Below are 19192 nucleotides of genomic sequence, written 5' to 3'. Positions count from 1 at the left end.
GGAGAGAATAGATCTGTGGAGAAGCCAAGTAAAGCAGTAAATGCATTTTAAATGTTGCTGTCTGCTGTGGTGACAGTACAACAGAGTTATGAGGAAAGTGACTAGATTGGAGATGGGAAGGCTCTGAATAGAGAGACAAAGACTTCTCCAAAAAAAGCAACATTTGAGCTAAATTTTCCAGACATCCCATCAACAAGTATAAAGGCCCAATAGTAGAATGAGCTCTGCATGTTCAAAGACTGAAAGAAGACCAATGGAATTAAACCAAGGTTTAATATTGAGATGTTGGCAGATAGATAAGCAGTAGGAAGATCATGGAATTGCTCATGGGCCATATGGAATTTAGATTTAATTTTAAGTGCAGTAAAAAAGCCATTCTTTCTTGCTAGTGTGAAGGTAGTGCTTGGCTTAACTAACATTGCACACATTATGATTTTTGTCTTTAAATATGGACTAGAGTGCCAGGCACAATGGCACATGCCTAGTGACTTGGGAGGCTTAGGCAGGAGGATCACAAGTTAGAAGCCAGCCTCAAAACTTAGCAAGACCTGACCTAAAAAAAAAAAAAAAAAAAAAGAACTGGACATATAACTCAATGGTAGAGTGCCCCCTGGGTTCAGCCTTCAGTACCCCTACACATGCAAAATGGGCTGAGGAAAGACAAATAGAATGCAGGAAACATGTTAGAAGTGAGTGATTCAAAGGAAGAAGGATAGAGGTTTTCATGAGGGAAATAAAACTGAATCAGGTTGGGTACCTCAACTACTGGAAGGCACTAGGTTACCCAGAATTTATTTTCAGTGCTCACAGTTATGGCCAGTGAATGTTTCCTTTTATGAATTATAAATGGTAAACAGTCTACCTTTAGTTGTTTATTGCTTGGTCTAAATTCCCCTTTTTGAAATGCAAGTAATTTTCTGAGAAATGCTATACTAAAACATTAAAATAAATTCAATAAATGATAGCAATTTTTGTGTATCAAGAAGATTCACCAGAAAAACAAAGAACCTTGGTTAGAAGGGTAAGATAGAAACAGAAGAAAGCAGTATTTAACATTTTATGTTTCTAGTCTACTGATTTGCAGAGACCACTAACATTTCAATGACTTTCCTTATCCTATTAAATCATCACATCTTAGCTACCAAGATATTTGTTGACAAATATTGCAGGACTCTCCAGCATGCTCATCAGACTCTCCAATTCTGCTCTGTGGTAAAAGCACCTGGCTTTTCTTAGAAGCATGCTTTCTGATGTTCCACTTCACACATGATAAAGCACTAGATGTTTTCTTTCTTTCTTTTTTCTTTTTCTGAAGGGTAATCAAAGAAAATGATGTCTTTGGGAGATTGCTTTAAATTAAATTCCTTTGAGTCTCAGCATGTGATATTTGGCCATCCACATTGCCATATTTTAGGCAAGGTGCTATATATTTTATAAGGTACAGTTTGAAAGAACAACAAATTCAACAAAGAAGCAAACTTCAGTCAAAAGTGGAGATTCCATCAATGCATTGACCAACTCAAGCAGGGTTATGGGGAGCATGCTTTATGCTCTGGAGAACATCAGGCCTTGGGAGGACTTCATATATATTTTAAATGATTAAAAAAATGTTGCATATGATCTTGCAAAATGGGTGATCTAAAATTTTACCAGAGGGGTTCAGAAAAAGTGACTAGTCAGACTTGACTAAAAGATGGTCAGGCTTTCCTAGAAACTGTAAGCACTTCACTGCATTCTGAAGGACACACATTGTTCTCTCAGAGAAGTATAGTATTGTTGCATGACCATAAAAACGTTGGTCCTTCTAGCTTAAATCTTAGGGAAAGCAAAATGGGGAATCTGACAGACATTCCTGAAGGCAATGTTTGAGCCCCTAGTGCATTTGGAAAGATCTTTGAAATTAAAAATATTCTAAGCTATACCTGAACTAGGGAGACAGTGATGCAAGCATCCTACTAACCTGCACTTTCTTGCCTAGTAAAAAAAAATGGGTATATATAACACCAACAGATTGTTATAAGCTACAAAGATGATAAGGCCAAAGGAGAGACAAACATTGAACATTGCATTTCAATGTCAAAAGGTATGAGTACTAAGATAATGTTTTATCTTTGTTTTCCTTATCTTGCTATTCACTTGGATTCTAAATTCTCCTAAAATATATAGTCTATTTAATAACACTATTAAAGAAAACTAAACACAATTTTAGCTTGTGGCAGTATTACTGAAGGATAGGTGCAAAATATGAAAAGAGTAACATATTTCAAATTGCCTTGATGGGAATATTTGGTAGTGCACTTTTATTTTTATCTGGAAATACATTAATTTTTTTTTTCAGCATTAAATCTTGTAGTCTGTAGTGGGATGAGGTCAACGTTTTCAGTATCAAAATGAGTGCTTTTCATTTGGCAAGGCTTTCATAGGTCTTTGTTTTGGGATTTGAAAGGAGTGCATATAATCAGGCATTTATTCTATTAAAAAAACAATGAAAAACTCCATATTTGGCACAATTTAAATGAAGGCATTATATCCTGATAAAAAGAAAACACATAATTATGTTAATATTCTGGAAATGGAAATGTTAACTGCTGTTTTAGAAAACACTTTCCAAATGTCCCTATTCTAAGACACAAAGTAAGTGTTCTTTGATTTGACATATGAGAATCATCTGGGAAGGCTATATTTGTTAACAAAAAACATCTCATACTATCATCACTTTCTAAAAGCTTACATTAATGCAGGAGAATGAGGTGTGAATAGGGCAATGGCAGCATGTAAGAACAGGTAGATATAATATAGGTAGTTTATCTTAATTTTATATATTTTGCCAAAACCAAAGTAAAATGATACTTCCCTTTTATGAGCATCAAGTTTATATATTCAAAGAAACATAAAAAGAAAAAGAAATAGATTTAGAGATATGATGTATTGCTAAAATAGAAAAAATATATATTTTTTGTTTAGTTATGTATTTGGATTCATACAACAGTAGTGAGAGTTGCAGATGCTAATACATTTTAATCTTATTTTTCTAGAATAAATCTGATTTTTGTTTTGTAAAAATAATAGCATGTGAAAATGAAGTCTTTCTGGAAAAGCACTGGGTTGGACATTAGTTGAATATGTTCCGAAAGAGTCTTGAATCATTGCTAGATGAAATGAATCATGAAGAAAGGAAAAACATTTTAGAGTAAACATGTTCATCAATTAATATATTTCATATTAATATGTTATTTCAACAAAGAAAATACAAATTTCAAATATAAGAACCAAAATTTGTCTGATTTCCGGCAATAAAATCTTCCCTTTATGCCTTTTTGGCTGCCATAATATCTTCCTGGAGGAGGACGGAAGAGTAAAATTTCTTCTCTTCTTACAAACTCTCCTTTCTCTAACTCCATTTGTTTTTTGCTCAAGTTCCTGGGGTGAAATAATTGATGACACTGAAGCAAAAATGGAACCACAGCACATTAATTCTGAGAGTAGTAATGGCAACTGCACCAAGATGATTCAATTGTGCATGAAGGACCATCCATAGTTCTGTATGGTCTGGAAAGATCACCCTAATGAAATAGCCACATGTTGGCATGAGCTCATGCATAAACTGAGAATTGGAATAGTTAATGGTAATAGCTAACATTTAGTGAGTGTTTAATATGAGAGTACTATTTAAAGTCACATGCTCATTTAATGTAAACGATAACCTTATAGTGTGTATATTATTACCAATCCCACTTCACAGATGAGAAAACTGAGCATAGCTAGGTCAAGTACTTTGCCATGTTTACCAAGATACAAAGTAGCAGAGATTGCATTGAAATCCAGCCCATTTGGCTGCAGAGTTAATGCTGCTAACCAGAATGCAACTCTGACTCTTTAATTGAACTCATAGACTTCTTCCTCTGATATTATAAAATCCTGATACATGCTTTCTCCTTTTTAAGAACTCAATTAAGTATAATCTCTTAACAATAAAAGCAAATATCTTTGGGAATATGTCTTTATGCATGCAGGCCTTGAAACAACGTATCTAGCTAATAATAAAGGTTTGAAAAGTAGAAAAGGTATGACATTAGAACATATTCTACTAAATTACTATACTTAGGATGTGTTGGTTTTAAATAACCCAAAGTAAGGATAATTCATTATAGGTGAGGACAACTCTTGCTAAGCCTGTATTTGCATATTTGTTTGATTCATCTGATGTGAATCAAAGTGTTTAAAAAATTAAAGAAATATTTTAGGATATATGTCTTTTAAATTTAAGTCTAGAAGTTCATTTTTCAATGGTGAGCATTGTCAAATGATCTGTTGTGTAATGATATAGATTAAAAATATTTGCAAGGAATGGCTACAGTAACATTTCATTTTTGGAACTTATATAAAACTTCCTCAGAGGCTTTACAAAATTTGCAAGTAGCTTGAAATGTTTTAGCCTTTTTGTAAGGTAAAAAAGCAAATACTTCACACTCATTGGGAAATGGATAAGCCATAACCAAAAACAGATTATTAACTAGTGTGTTCAGTGTCACCGGATAAATTGGAATTAGGGTGCTGAATAAAACTTCTTATACAAATACTTATCACATCTAATCTCTTGAATCATAGTAAACAACTGTCTCATAAATGTGCTCATGTTAGCTTCTTTATTTGCCTTCTTAGCCAGGAAGGTGCTAATATTCATTAAAAATCACTAGCTGAAAGAACATCCTTATTTGTATGATAGCCAAAGAAAAATATACCAGGGTGGTAATTATGTGAAACAAATAGGAAGAAATTCATAAACATTTATCCCTATGTTTTCTTCTAAAGACTGGATAGTTGTCTCTTACATTTAGGTTTCTTATCCATTTGAAGTTAATTTTTGTGTATTGAATGAAGTCAGTGTTCTACTTAATACTTTTTTTGCATGTCAGTGTTCAGTATAGCAAAGATTTATTGAAGAGGCTATTCTTTTCCCATCAAATAGTGTTGGTGCCCTTGCTGAAATTCACCTGGTCAAACATTATGGGTTTTATTTTGCATTCTAGGTTCTGTCTTTCATATATCTATCTTTAGGGAAATATTTATTGTTTTTATAGTAACTTTTGAAATCAGAAACTGAGTCCTCCAATTTTTTTTTTTTTTTTGGTATTTAGGGTCCCTTGATTTTAGGGTTAGTTTTTCCATATCTACAAAAACAAATGTTGAAATTTTGATAAAGAATGACCTAAATCTGCAGATCCCTGTGTATATTATTGCTAGCTTAAAAATTCTTAAGTAGGGCTGGGGATGTGGCTCAAGCGGTAGCGCGCTCGCCTGGCATGTGTGCGGCCCGGGTTCCATCCTCAGCACCATATACAAAGAAAGATGTTGTGTCTGCCAAAAATAAATATTAAAAATATTCTCTCTCTCTCTCTCTCTCTCTCTCTCTCTCTCTCTCTCTCTCTCTCTCTCTTTAAAAAAATTCTTAAGTCTTCCAATTCATATAATTCAACAATATGAATTAATTAATATGGATTGTTTTTCCATTTATTTAATTCTTCTTTAGTTTGTTTCTGTAATTTTTGTTTTTTACTTTTCTTTTTGATCAGTACTGGGTTTGACCCCAGGTGTGCTCTACTATTGAGTTATATCCTAAGACCTCTTTATTTATTTTTTTAAATTCTAGATAAGGTCTTCTTCAGTTACCCAGGCTGGCCCCAAACTTGTGATCCTCCTGCTTCAGCCTCTTGAGTCAGTGGATTCCCAGGTATGCACTACTGCAACTGGATCAATACATTTTATGTTATTTTAATTGTCCTTTACTAAATTTATTTCTAAATGTTCAATTCTTTTAATATTCATGGAAATGGAATTGTGTTATCATTTTTCTTTTGGATTTTTCATTTCAAGTATGTAAAAGTACAATTGATTTTTATATGTAACTTTTCTGATTTTATTTCTCAGCTCTAATAGATTCTTTTTGTCATTGATTTTTTGGGATTCTCTCCCCAAACCCTACTCCTCCTTCTATCTACTATCTATATCTATGTATTCATGTAATCTGTGAAAAGAGGTAATTTTAATTCTTACTCTCTGATCCAAATAAGTTTCATTCTTGCCTGATACCTCTGAGAGAACTTCCAGTGCAATGTTCAGTAGAAGTAGTAGAGCTGAAGTACTTCTCTTGTTCCTGGTCTATGGGGAAAATCTTCTAGACTTTCACCATTAAGTCTGATAACAACTGTGGGTTTTTATAGATGCTCCTTTTCATGTTGTGAGAGTTTTCTTATATCCCTAGTTCATTGTTTCCATAATAAAAGTATAGATGCTTTTTTTTGGTACCAGTTTTAAATCTTGTTTGTTTCTTCTATTAATGCTATATTACATTAGTTGATTTTTGTATGTTGAACCAACTTTGCATACCTAGGATAAATTCCACATAGTTATGCTGCTAGATTTTGTTTGCTAGTATTTGGTTGAAGATTTTACATTTAAATTCATAAAGGATATTGACCTATGATTTTCTTTTCTTAGGATACTTTGGTTTGTCTTTGTCATAAGAGTAATATTGGTCTCCTAGAGTAAGTTAGGAAGTGTTCCTTCCTCTTCTATATTTTGAAAAAACTTAAGAAGTAATTATGCTAATTCTTTAAGCATTTAATAGTGAAGCCATTTGTTTCTGGGCTATACCTGGTTGGAAAATTTGGAATTACAGGTTTAATCTATTTACTTATGATAATTTTACTCATATTTTTCTATTTGTTTATAGTCAATCTTATCCCCTTTCTCTGTCTTCTTTCCTTCTTAAACTTTTGTTATGTTTATGTTATTATGTTGCCTTAGACTTTTTCCATTTTTCTTCATGTTTTTTTTTTTTTGTTGTTGTTGTTGTTGTTCTGCTCCTCAGACTTGGTATTTTCAATTGACTTATCTTTAATTACACATATTTTATCTTCTACCCCCTCAAATTTTATGTTAATATCTCCAGTGTGTTTTTCTTTTCTTCTTTTCTATTGGTTCATTTTAATTATACATAACAATAGAATCCATTTTGATGTAGTTATACAACCACAGAATATATCTTATTCTAGTTAGAAGCCATTCTGTTGGATGTATTCATAAATGTACACAGGAAAATTATGTCAGATTAATTCCATTGTCTTTTTCCGAAGTCTTGCTGGGCACAATTCAGGAGCCTCTTGTTAAAAGAAACGAACTTTATTTTTAGAACCACACACGCCAAACAAAACAGCTCCTCAGGAAAACCTTCAGAGCCCAACTGCCACCACCGGCTTCCCACAAGCCTCTCTCACAACCACCAGCCTCCCCACCTCCCACAATCCTCCTGCTCTTGAGGCCGATTGGCTGGGTCGTGTGGGTGGAGCCAAAAAAGTCCCCCAATGAGCAGCTCTGTGGTCTGAAAGGGCAGGGAAACAGCCCAATGAGCATCACCGCAGAGGAGCCAATCAGCTAGATGTTGCTGGGGCCGCTGTGAGCCAATCATCAGCTGGCAGTCTGAAAGTTTGCTGGGGCCCGTTCGGCTGTGGCTCTCAACAGTCTTTCCTTTTTCTATCCCCTTCCCTTCCCTTCATTCCCCCTTTGTCTAAGCTACTGAACTTCTCTTCTCCCCACCCCACCCCTTATTTTGGGTTAGCTTCCACATATCAGAGAGAACATTCATTCTTTGAGTTTTGGGGATGGGTGTATTTCATTTAGCATGATAGTCTCCAGATCCAGCCGTTTACTGGAACATGTCATAAAGTCATTTTTCTTAATGGCTGACTAATACTCCATTGTGGTTACATAACACATTTTCTTTATTCATTCATCGGTTGAAGGGCACATAGTTTGGCTTCATAACTTAGGTATTGTGAATTGAGATGCTATAAATATTGAGGTGGCTGTGTCACATAGTATGCTGATTTTAAGTCCCTTGGTTATATACAGGGGAGTGGGATAACTGAGTCAAATAGTGACACCATTCCAAGTTTTCTGAGGAATCTCCATATGCTTTACAGAGTGGTTGCACCAATTTGCAATGTAAGAGTGAACCCTTTCCCTACATCCTTGCCAACATTTACTGTTGCTTGTATTCCTGATAATTGCCATTCTGACTGGAGTGAGATAGAATCTCAGTGTAGTTTTAATTTGTATTTCTTATAATATGGAGGAGATTTCCAAAGACCTTAGTTCTCCAAACTTCTCATTTTCAATTTTCTGTCAAATCCTTCTTTGCTTTTGGATTGTCTTATGCTGCCATTTTCACTGGCATCTTTTTTTTTCTTTCTAAACAATATTTCATTTTATTATTATTCTATGTTTTGCCTATTTCTAGTCCTGTTGATAGATATTTTGACTGTTTCAATTTTTCCCATTATGAATAAAATTGCTATAAACATTTTTTGTAAGATGTAATATGTCAATGTGTGTGAATCAACATTTTTATTCCTCTTATGTAAACATCTCAAATTATACGATAAATGTTTAAAAATGATAAAAAGTATTCTCCATTTAAAACTTCTATACTTTTTAATAATTCTCATTTCTCCATATCCACATTGGTATTAGATGCTTTCTTTTTCTTAACTTTATTTTTTAACTGGTATATAAAATTGCAAAAATTATATTTATAGGATAGGGTATAATGTTTTGATAATGAATATATGTTAGGTTTAAATCAGGTTGAACATATTTATCTCTTCAAATACATATTTCTTTATGATAAAAATATTTGAATTTTGTTTGAATGATACAATATCATATTGTTATCTATAGTCACCCTATAAATGCTAACATCCTGATATTAGGTATTTTTAATCTTTTAAATTTTAATTATTCCCATTGGTTTCCCCCCCCCAAAAAAAAAGATTTACAATTGATTGAACTGCAGTTTGTGAGTTATAATGCATTTATTTCCAGTCAAGAACAGATTTTCATTAATTATTGTTATTATTATTATTATTATTATTATTAAACCCACAGATGCTTAATCAATGAGTCATATCCTCAGCCCTTTTTGTATTTTACTTAGAGATTGGTCTTGCTAATTTGCTTAGGGGCCTCACTAAGTTGCTGAGGCTGGATTTGAACTTTCAATCCTCCTGCCTCTGCCTTCAGAGTTGCTGAGACTACAGGTGTGCAAGATCAAATTTTTATATCATCCACTTAGATTTGAGGGCTGAGAACAGGGAATCTCCATGAGACCTTCATTCTCTCAGTTCTTCCTGTGTTGTCAAGGAATGTCTTCCCTGTTCTCTTATCAGCCCACATCTTTAAATCCCAAGATAATATTACCTGATTAGGGAATAGAAATGGTTTACTTATATCATTCATTTATTTGTTACCTGAACATTTGAGGATCCTAGAATATAGTTACTAGTCATATTAGAAATCAAAATAATAGTCATATCTCAATTCTCTGATATGTGGATGATGTACAGTTAAGATATTGGGAGAACTCTGACAAACATGGGTAGAAACCTGTCACCTTCACTAAAATGTTCTGCAGATATTTTTTGAGCAGTAAAATGGAAAATACTTTTATTTCACATTTTCAATAATCTTTCATCATCAGTTATATAGATGATGCTGATGTGACATATTTCATGGATACTATGTCACACATGCCAACAGGGTATGGGCATGTTTGAGCACATCTGCTACAAGCCATGGAAGGATGAACACTTTCAACAACCAAGTGGAGTTTTATATCAAGTTAAAAGTTTTATTCAATGAATTACTTAAATTTTATACTTTTCAACAAAGTAATTGGTAATTTTCACAAAGGTGACACTTCAAAATATATTTCAGTTTGATTTTTTAAATAATAGAATAGAATATGAAGAATTTTTATTAAGAAATACATTAAATTCATTTTTCTAAAGAAATATTTTTGGAACTTCTCTAAAAGAAACATTGCTCCATTTATTATATCTAATTCAGGCATATATAATACTCAGAGAAAAATGAGAGCAATTGTAGAAAAATATCCCTTTATAATGTTATGATTTCACTTTATCTCAAATTACTTTCTTTAAAGGCAGAGTTTTGTAAGGAAAAATTTGAACATATCTGAATTTAAGATAGACTATGACATGTATGTATGTCTTCTCCCATGAAAATTTTATAGACATCTATTATTATTATATATTGATCTAGCAAGAGTATAAAACAAAATAAAACAAAAAATGTTCCTGTGTTTTGTTGCTACAAAACTATATTATATTAAAACTTATTTAAAGTTTTACCATGTGACTGTTTTAGATTTCAGAGTAGAATATCATGTTTTGCAATACCTTCTGGCTTTTGGATTTGTTCTAATTTTTTTGTTAAAATACTTCTGTAATTAATTACAGTGCAACCAAGTAGAATTTTTCTTCATCATGATTATTTGATGTAAAACAGAACCCATATATCCATGATGTATGCTTAAGGTTATTTAATAACTGTTAAATAGACAATTTTGATGCATAAATCTGGAATATTATCTATAAACCTAATGAAAAGAAATATTTTCTTACATTTTCTTTCTCTGTTATTGATTTGTGGTGCCCCAAGACCATTTTAAAAATGATCAGTGTAGTCTTTATCTGTCAGGGAAACAAATTCTTTCTTTGGGTGGCTGAGCAACATGAGGGGAAATAAATTTCTCAGAAATGTATCCCCTGAAGGTTGCTATCCATTATAGTTACAAGTTTGCAATAGAAATGGCTTTATTGCTACATGGAGAATATGATAAAATTTAAAGCTTGTGAAAGATGATTAGAAAACAAATATAATATACATATATAATATATCATCAAGAATATATTGCCATATATAATACATATATTTATTTAGACAATGTTTTGAGTATATCAAAGCAAATGTGGAGCAACTCAAATCTGAATGTTAATCCAGAGTAATAAAAATGAAAAATTAATGCCTGCAAGGAATTGGGAATTAAAATATTCTCGATTATCCAACACAGAGCATTTATGTTTTCTGGTTGGATGGCAGGTGTGAGCTCTATAAATCAAATTTTATCTTATAAATCTCTTTCACTTAACTTTACCTCTTTCACACTACCACTAGTATGAACTTTACAAAGCTACATGAGTCTTTCTGAAAGATCATTTTAGCAGAAAAATAGAGCAAAAGTTGGTGGAACTAATTCCATTTCTTGAGCTATTCTTAGCTCTGTGATTACTTTTATAGGAACCACATCACCTAAGTTGGAATGTATTATTACTTTATCTTTAAGTAGAACCTTCCATTATTCACACATCTAAACACACACACACACATTTGTTTCAAAATAATAATATTTCAACTTATATTAAATATATTAACAAGTATATTACAAGGTTCATATTTGCTAATTAATTAATTATAATTAGGTATATATGACAAAATGCATTTTGATTCATTGTACACAATTCAGCACAACTTTTCATTTCTCTGGTTGTACACAATGTAGCATTGCATCATATGTGCAGTACCTAGGGTAAGGATGTCCAATCTCATTCCACCATCTTTCATGCCAAGGTTCATATTTTTATAAAAGGAAATAAATGGAACAAACTTTAATGTTCTATGAATATTCTACCTAGATGCTGAGACTTTACATAATTTTAACTTTAGCTGTTCTCATAAGTATTTTTGAATTTGTTTTTCTAAATGGCTTGTGTGACTACAATTAGCAAAGCTAAATAACTGAATATATTATACTTATTACCTACATTGTTCATAACATTTTGCTTTCTGTGTTTGTGTGGCATGATATTTGGACACAGATAGAAAGCAAGAGAGCTTTATTAGAATAAATAAAAATGGAAGAAGACATTTTGTGACACTTTTAGAGGATTTTTTTCTCATTAAGAAATAGTTTCCCATATTAGCTTTCAGATTTCTAAATGCAAATGTAAATCTATGTTTTGGTATCTTGGTGCTAGAGCAGCTAACACTTGAGTTTTAGTTTATAACTATTATTATATCAATCTTAAGAATTTGCAGTTAAGGAAATTGCAGTCAATAAATATATTACCATTGTAAGTCTCTATTTTTTTAACATCTAGTCTCAGTGACCTAGCATTAAAACGTTAATACTATTAAAACTACACTAAATAATTTTATGGTCAATTCTAAAATTTTGACGGCTGCTTTGATATTGTTGAGCCTCACAGTACCCCCAAAGCTTAATCATGAGCTTCCTTGACTTTGCAAGATTTATATGGCCTTGACCTACTGCTATGCAGCAAGAAGGGCTCCTCTCCAGCTAGTTCCCCTGTCACCCAGATTGGTTATTCTCTACCTGGTCCTCAACCTAACTTTGCCAGCCTGTGCACTTATTCAAACAAATTGCATACTCTTGCAGGAAACACAAGATATCCCATCTCCTTCTTTCTACAAACCTGTGTCTTCATCCCTATTCAGTCTTTTCCTAGTGTAAACCATGTGTGGCTTGCATGTCATGTGGTGTCCTAGATAGTAAATATATATGTCTAGAAATTGCTTTCAGTTTCATCTGACCCATGTCAGATATCACGCATTTGGCCATCTAGTATGATTCAGCATAGAGGATCCTTTCCTTATCAATGAGGTGAATAGATGATCAGAACAAGCATATGCAATGTTCTCATGTCTTTTTTTTGAGATTTAAATGTCTTCCATATAAATAAAAACTTGGCTGTGTTATAATCATTGTTCTTCTCAGGCATTTGAAGAAAGTAACATTAATTTTAGCTCCTGATATAAAAATTATCTCCAGAAGTTTACAAAATGAATCTGGTAACTTTGGGAAATGATGACTTAGCAACTTATGTTAGTTTATTTAACTGGGGAATACCTAGCTTTTAGATGTGACAGGTGCATGGTGTTTTGATTTATACATCAAAATGTATCTAACAAGGCAGCAACAATGTTTGAGAATTAAATTTAATTTACATTAATAGATATATTTGTGATCATAACTGTTTACTGCATCTCACATAATTTATAGGGCCTATCAGAGCAGATTTATCTTCTCTAATTTAATTATAGATCCTTAAAATTACTCAGGCACCTATGTATTCATGGATTTTTAATAAAAGATCATATGCTTATCTGACAATCGATTTCAACCTTAGGTAGTCAAAGGAATAACAGGAATGACTAATATGTATGTGCACACAGGCACATTCACAAACATCACACATAGTTTTCCACACACAATGAAATATTAAGGAAGATAATAAGGAAGGATGATAAGGAAGATAAAGGCAAATTGTTTCTCAATATAAATATGGTGTTTCATATTTATATTGAGAAACAATCCTCTTTTCATTAGAGAAGAGGCCTAGTTTAAGGAAATCAGGTAAAATCTACAACTACAAGTTTAACCATCAGCAAAATTGCAGAAGCATGAATGCTGAGGGTTGAAGGAGAAGTTAAAGCATTCAAAAGGTTTAACTAGTGAAGGAAAGAACAAATAGGAGGAAGAGAGAAGAAAGTGAAAATGTTTTAAAGATCTGAAATTATCGGAGTTAGTAGTTTAAGATGAAGAATAGTAGTTCGTGGTGAAGAGTGAATCTGTAAAGCAGATACTTGTAATGTCATTTCTAAATACTTACAGAGAAATATGTGTTAGTCTACAATAGGATTCAAATGAAAACTAATCATCTAGGCATCAAAACATGGGGCAGAACTTCCTTCTAAATAAATAACAACAACTCACCAAATACAAATAATACAGAAAAATAAAATGTAAAAAGGAACAATATAAAATATGTAGTAAGCATAATTCTGGTGTTTACAAAGAAGTTGTGTATGGCAACCATTATGTTATAAGCAAATGAACTGAGATAAGTTTTGATTTTTAAAAAGTAGATATTACTACAAGAAACAAATTTCCATAAAAACAAAGAGGAAGTTAAAAATAAGACATGCATAAAGAAATACTAGAAAAATACAAATATGAAAATATATATGGTTATATCAAGGAGAAATTAAAGTACTATACATGATAAAAAAGAACATTATGTAATGCTGAGGGCCATTGACAAGTAGGAATGACGCATCGAAATTTCCTTGCCAGCGTACCCCATGTTGCTTAGAGGAAGGACTTGTGGAAATGGACTTGCCTTGGACATTTGCTGTGACATTGCATGTATGTTTGAGAAAGGTGACCCTGCTCAAGGACCAGGGTGGATCCAGGTTTAGGGTGTATCCTGCAGGTTTTAGGAAGTATCCCGCTCCTTGGGTTTAGGGCGTTCCCCGGTTTAGGACAATTTGGGTTTAGGGCAGTTCCAGGTTTAAGGTTATTCCTGCTGGGAATAGGGCGTATCCTGCTGCCTGAGTTCCCATTGAGTTCTCGTGGAATTCAGAAAGTTTTTGGGATTCAAAGCCTGGTGGAGTACGTGAATTTGGGCCCAGAACTTGGATTTCCCCAGAACATGTGTAGAGGCTGGTGTGAGTTCGGGAATAAAGAATTGCTGTTTGAATCTACAAAGCTGTGAATGGCTCGTGATCTTGTGCCCAGCCAGACTGCGGCAATGTAATTTTAAAAGTGACTAATACACTTTATGATAAATACTAACAAAGAGCAGTGGGTCCCTCTTCCTCCTATAAAGACCAAAACTAAACCTGCAGAAAATTTCTTAGAAAAGATAAAGTGATTAGAGATAAAAAAAAACAGAGTTAGAATGATAGAGTTAATGTTACAGTCAAAACTAGACTGCCAAAATAGGAAAAAGGACATGGAGGAATAGAATTATACATTGCAATATTAAATTAAATAAAGAATATATGTTTATTTTGAATGCCTGCTGAGGATTTTAATAATTTATCATTCAGTTGGACATTAATAAAGAAATTTCAGAGCTTTAATATTTTATATTTTCTGTAAAATTAAAAATTAAAGTTAATGAAATAATATATTAATAAAATTATAAACTAAAAAGCACAGTCCAAAACCAAAATTCATTCATACCTAGTTTTGTCTTGAGAGATTAATCTTGTTTGAGAAGTGAGAGGCTAACAATATGAGCTCAAATACTTTTATCTGTGATTTTTTTTTGTTGTTCTCCAGAAAATGTAGTTTAACAAACAAAAGAAAGACTGCACTCATATGGAAGAAATGTAAACTATTGCAAGACATTTTTCTTCTGAGAAAAGCTGTGTCAACCCCTCCCGTGGCCTGCCCTGTCCCCTTCTCCTCCCTATACCACTGACATCTCTGTGACAACCTCTGGTGAGTAGACGCGACCGGCCATGACATCACAATAGCTCCACCAGGCATCCTTGCTTTCTGCTCAGGGCTTCCCTGCTGTCACTCTGGAGCAGGGCCAGGACCTGGAGGTGCCTTCTAAGACCTGCTCAATCTTTCTGACACATGCATGATCATAGAAGTTTAAAGGGATTAGTATCCCATGAAGCACCCTTTAGCAAATATGGTATAGAAACAGGATGATCTCTTTAAAGTTTCTCCTCTTTCTTCTCTTGGAGGGGGGCAATTTTTAGCTTTTCAGATGGTTCCTTAGCAGAATTAGGTTCTAGTTACTAACAGTGGTGGGTTGCTTGATTACTCACCCCTGATGTCTTTCTTCCTTATTTATTTCACTCTCCACTAACTTTCCTCCTTTTTCTTGGAATTATTTCCTCAAATCATATTTATTTTCTTGGCAGAACCTAGAATAAGCCAAAATTATGTTATAAATTGAATAAGACTTCCCATTTCTTCATTTCAAATCTCGGTAAGATTATGCAGATGTAGACCTCTTTCCTACCACAAACACAGAGATTATAAAAAAAATTACAATATAAAATAGAGCCAAAAATATTATAAAAACACTGCTAGGCCCAAAAGAAAGAAAAAGAAGTCCTGCTGTCAAACTTCAGTAAAGGAAAAGAGAGAAGGAAGCTTCAGTGACCTAGAAGTGAGCCATCCAAATAGAAATCTCAGTGGCCAAAGTCATTATCTAACTGAATTGCTTGGTCAATTCAACACTAAATCCTCACAAATAATGACAATTTTCTCATTGAAATTTTTGGTAGTCAACTACATTGGCAAAATTACTGATTCTGTTGGAGTCACAGGGTCATGTTTCAACATAATAGAGATGTTTGTTTCCAACAACCAACTTGAATCTACATTCTCTATCTCCTTCTCATTAATTATAAACTAAAAGGAAGCTTGGCACAGCAAAACTAATAAATAATATGTTGCTGTGAAATCCAACATTGTTATTTATTTTTATTCAGCACTCTTAGCCTGCCTTATATTTATTTTTCAACATTGTCAAAGATAGGGTCCCTTATTTAGGATGTCACCAAGGTGCATTTCTCTGAGTTGTTAAACACTACTTTCACAATAAACAAGAAGTAATTTATTTATTTTGCCTAATTGTTCTAACATTCCAAATAGATGTGTTAAAATAATATTGGCAGTTCTCCATATTTCATTGAATGATGAGAAAATACCAAGAGGATTTAGTTTTTCATAGTAGAAAATAGGTTTTGGCCATGACTGACAGTTTGAAATTATTATAAAATCCAATTGTTTTAGAAAAAAATTTATTAGATCATCAAATCTTTGCTATGAATCTTCCTTTATTGTACTATCAAGTCTTTCACAGTAATTATAAAATGTGCATGTTTTAATACAATTGTACTAAAATCACTGAGTTATGGTAAGTTTTAATAGTTAAGGAGTAATAAGAGTTAATATACAAAACTAAAAAATGTAAATAATCTTTTACATTTGGGCAATACAAATTTAATTTCTTAATGTTGCTCCAGAAGATAGTATCTCTGGAGATTCTCTATCTCAATAATTATTTGGGTTGTTTTAACTTAAGGATTATGTTATAGTGTCAATAAACCAAGGTTGAATATGTAGTTTCATATGGGGAAATTTTGTTAGCATGTAAAAGACAGTTACATCATCTTTAAATTGGGAACACATCCCATCCTTGGTCAGGTCAAAGATTAGGGTTGTGGTTAGAGACTTTCACCTTTGGGAAATATGATTCAATAGTAATTCTTATTATATTAATGCACTTGTAACTTAATTTATATTATCTTTCCTGAATGGATATGGATACTAATTCTTCCAAATTGTTTCTTTTTATATGACATACTTGGTCAACTCTAAGTTGTAAGTGGTCCTAGCACTTAGAACATAGCATTCAAGAGGTTATATGTTCACTGACTAAATGTAGTACAATAATGCTTGAACATAAGTTGAAGATAAATAGGCATTAGTGTGGATATTTTAGCATCCCATTATTTTTTACATTAAATTGGTTTTTACAATAGAGAATATATACTCTTTTCTAATTACTAATACATGTCATTATTGCTACATAGACTGATTCAAATTTTCTTAGAAATGTAAATGTTGCAAATGTTGCAATATATATAATTTACACCACTAAAAATTAATATCTTTGAGAATCTGGGAATTAATACATTTTATGTTATTTAAGAAATTAGTATATGTGTTATATTCCAATTGTCATTGCTAGTTAAATGTATGGTAATTTAAAAGACTTTAAAGTGTTTACAGAGTAGTTTGTGTGTGTGTGTGTGTGTGTGTGTGTGTGCCGCACGTGCTCATGCACACAAGGAGAAAATTACTTGGTGGGGAGGGGCTCAGACACTGTAGCAGAAACTTCATGTTTGGGAAAATTCTGAGTTGCCTCTGGGCTAACCTGGACCTGATATTTTATAACTAGTAATCATATCTGCTCCAAGGAGAAACAAGATGTAACTATAAAACCAGTGTAAAGAATAGTCATGTTAGCAGAAAAGCACTTGAAAGAAAAAAAAAATAACCACAATTAAAGTCTTCTTAACCAAAGGTCAAAAGAAAACAAAGATAGAATATAATAAATAAATTTACTGAGTTCTGAGACAAAAGTAAACTGCATGTTAGCTCTTATCAAATAGCTACTTTTAGATTGAGATAGCCTTTAGTTAATGTTAACAATTTTTTTTCTCTGTAAATGCTATTTTGCTAGGAGATAGGTTCAAATTGACTTCTGTTAGGCTATACAGGTATACTTAAAATTTCCCTAGTAAGTCTACAATAATGTAGAACTTGATGTTGTGGCTTTCTGTCTTGGACTACTACTTCTTGAAAAATAAAATAATCTGAGAGGGCTTTGGAGGTTATATTGGTAGTAGGTATAGTGGGTTGCTGGCAGAAGTAGGTAGAGAAAAATAGCCTCCTTGCCCAGTGCCTGCTGCACGAGGCAGGTGGTCTCTCAAGTTTCAGAGGTACCAATTTGGTCAGGGTAAAGATCCTGCCCATAGTCATGGAGGGAATGACCACAAATAGGGACTTGGAGACAAAATTCTGTCTGCTACCTATAAATTATTGGCGGTCTAGTCACTTTCTATAAAGCAACTTCCAAATGATATATTCAAGAAAAGAAAAATGATTTTAAGAGAATGATCTGAGATACAAGTGGTCATGGTAAATAAAATTTGGTAAAAACCATAAGTCTAAGCATAAACACATGATTATAACTATAATATCCAAATTGTGATGTCATAGAAATATAATACAGAACTAAATCCTAAAACTCCTGGGGAAAATTACATATATAATGACAGAAAATTGGTTTAATTTTTTGTTGTTGTTTTAAAGGGTACAGTTATTGAGTAACTTTAGATTCTAAGAATGTATGCTAAAAATTTTACAGAAATTTATATTATAAATAGAAATACATTGTAAAATTAATCCATATCAGTAAAAGAACAGCTGTGGAAAAATAAAAAAAGGAAACAAATAAAAAACAATACAATTAATTATGGTATAAGATAAATAGGATGACTGTAATTTCCACTCAAAATATTAGGCATCACCAGACTCAGAAACAATAAACAAATCAATAATAATGACTTCACATTCTATTTACAAGCAACAGATAGAAAATTTAAATCAGAAGAGTTAGAAGAAGAAACATATTGTTGTAGAAAATTAATAATAGTCACACTGTTATATTATTGTTGGGTAAAATAAGACAAAAATTATTAATAAGAATTATTAAAAACATTGTATGAATCTTCAGTTCTCCAAAAAAGGTACTATTTTCTATGCTTTTCTGATTTTTATAACAGCTTTAAGATATTTTCCTGACCAATTTAGACCCATTTTAAACACCCATTCTTCTGTAAATAAATCAATGAAGCACAGGTTGAAAGTTCTAAATTCCATTTTGCAACATGAGTAACTGGGGTTACTTGGATAAATGACTGATTACAG

General features: G+C 32.6%; 1 long non-coding RNA gene across 1 annotated transcript in view; it reads left to right on the top strand.

The window, feature by feature from the left end:
* LOC308645525 overlaps positions 1–19192 on the top strand; it is a 250822-nt gene that overhangs the window by 187108 nt on the left and 44522 nt on the right. The window contains exons 3-4 of the long non-coding RNA XR_014021229.1: positions 5651–5731; positions 15011–15172. This is a non-coding gene — a long non-coding RNA (uncharacterized lncRNA). The remainder of the gene's footprint in view (positions 1–5650; positions 5732–15010; positions 15173–19192) is intronic.

Source organism: Spermophilus citellus (assembly GCF_964194105.1).
Source record: "Spermophilus citellus genome assembly, chromosome: 3".
In the NCBI taxonomy this organism is placed as follows: Eukaryota; Metazoa; Chordata; class Mammalia; order Rodentia; family Sciuridae; genus Spermophilus; species Spermophilus citellus.
The sequence above is the reverse complement of the archived record's forward strand: the minus strand, read 5'-3'. Positions and strand labels throughout refer to the sequence as shown.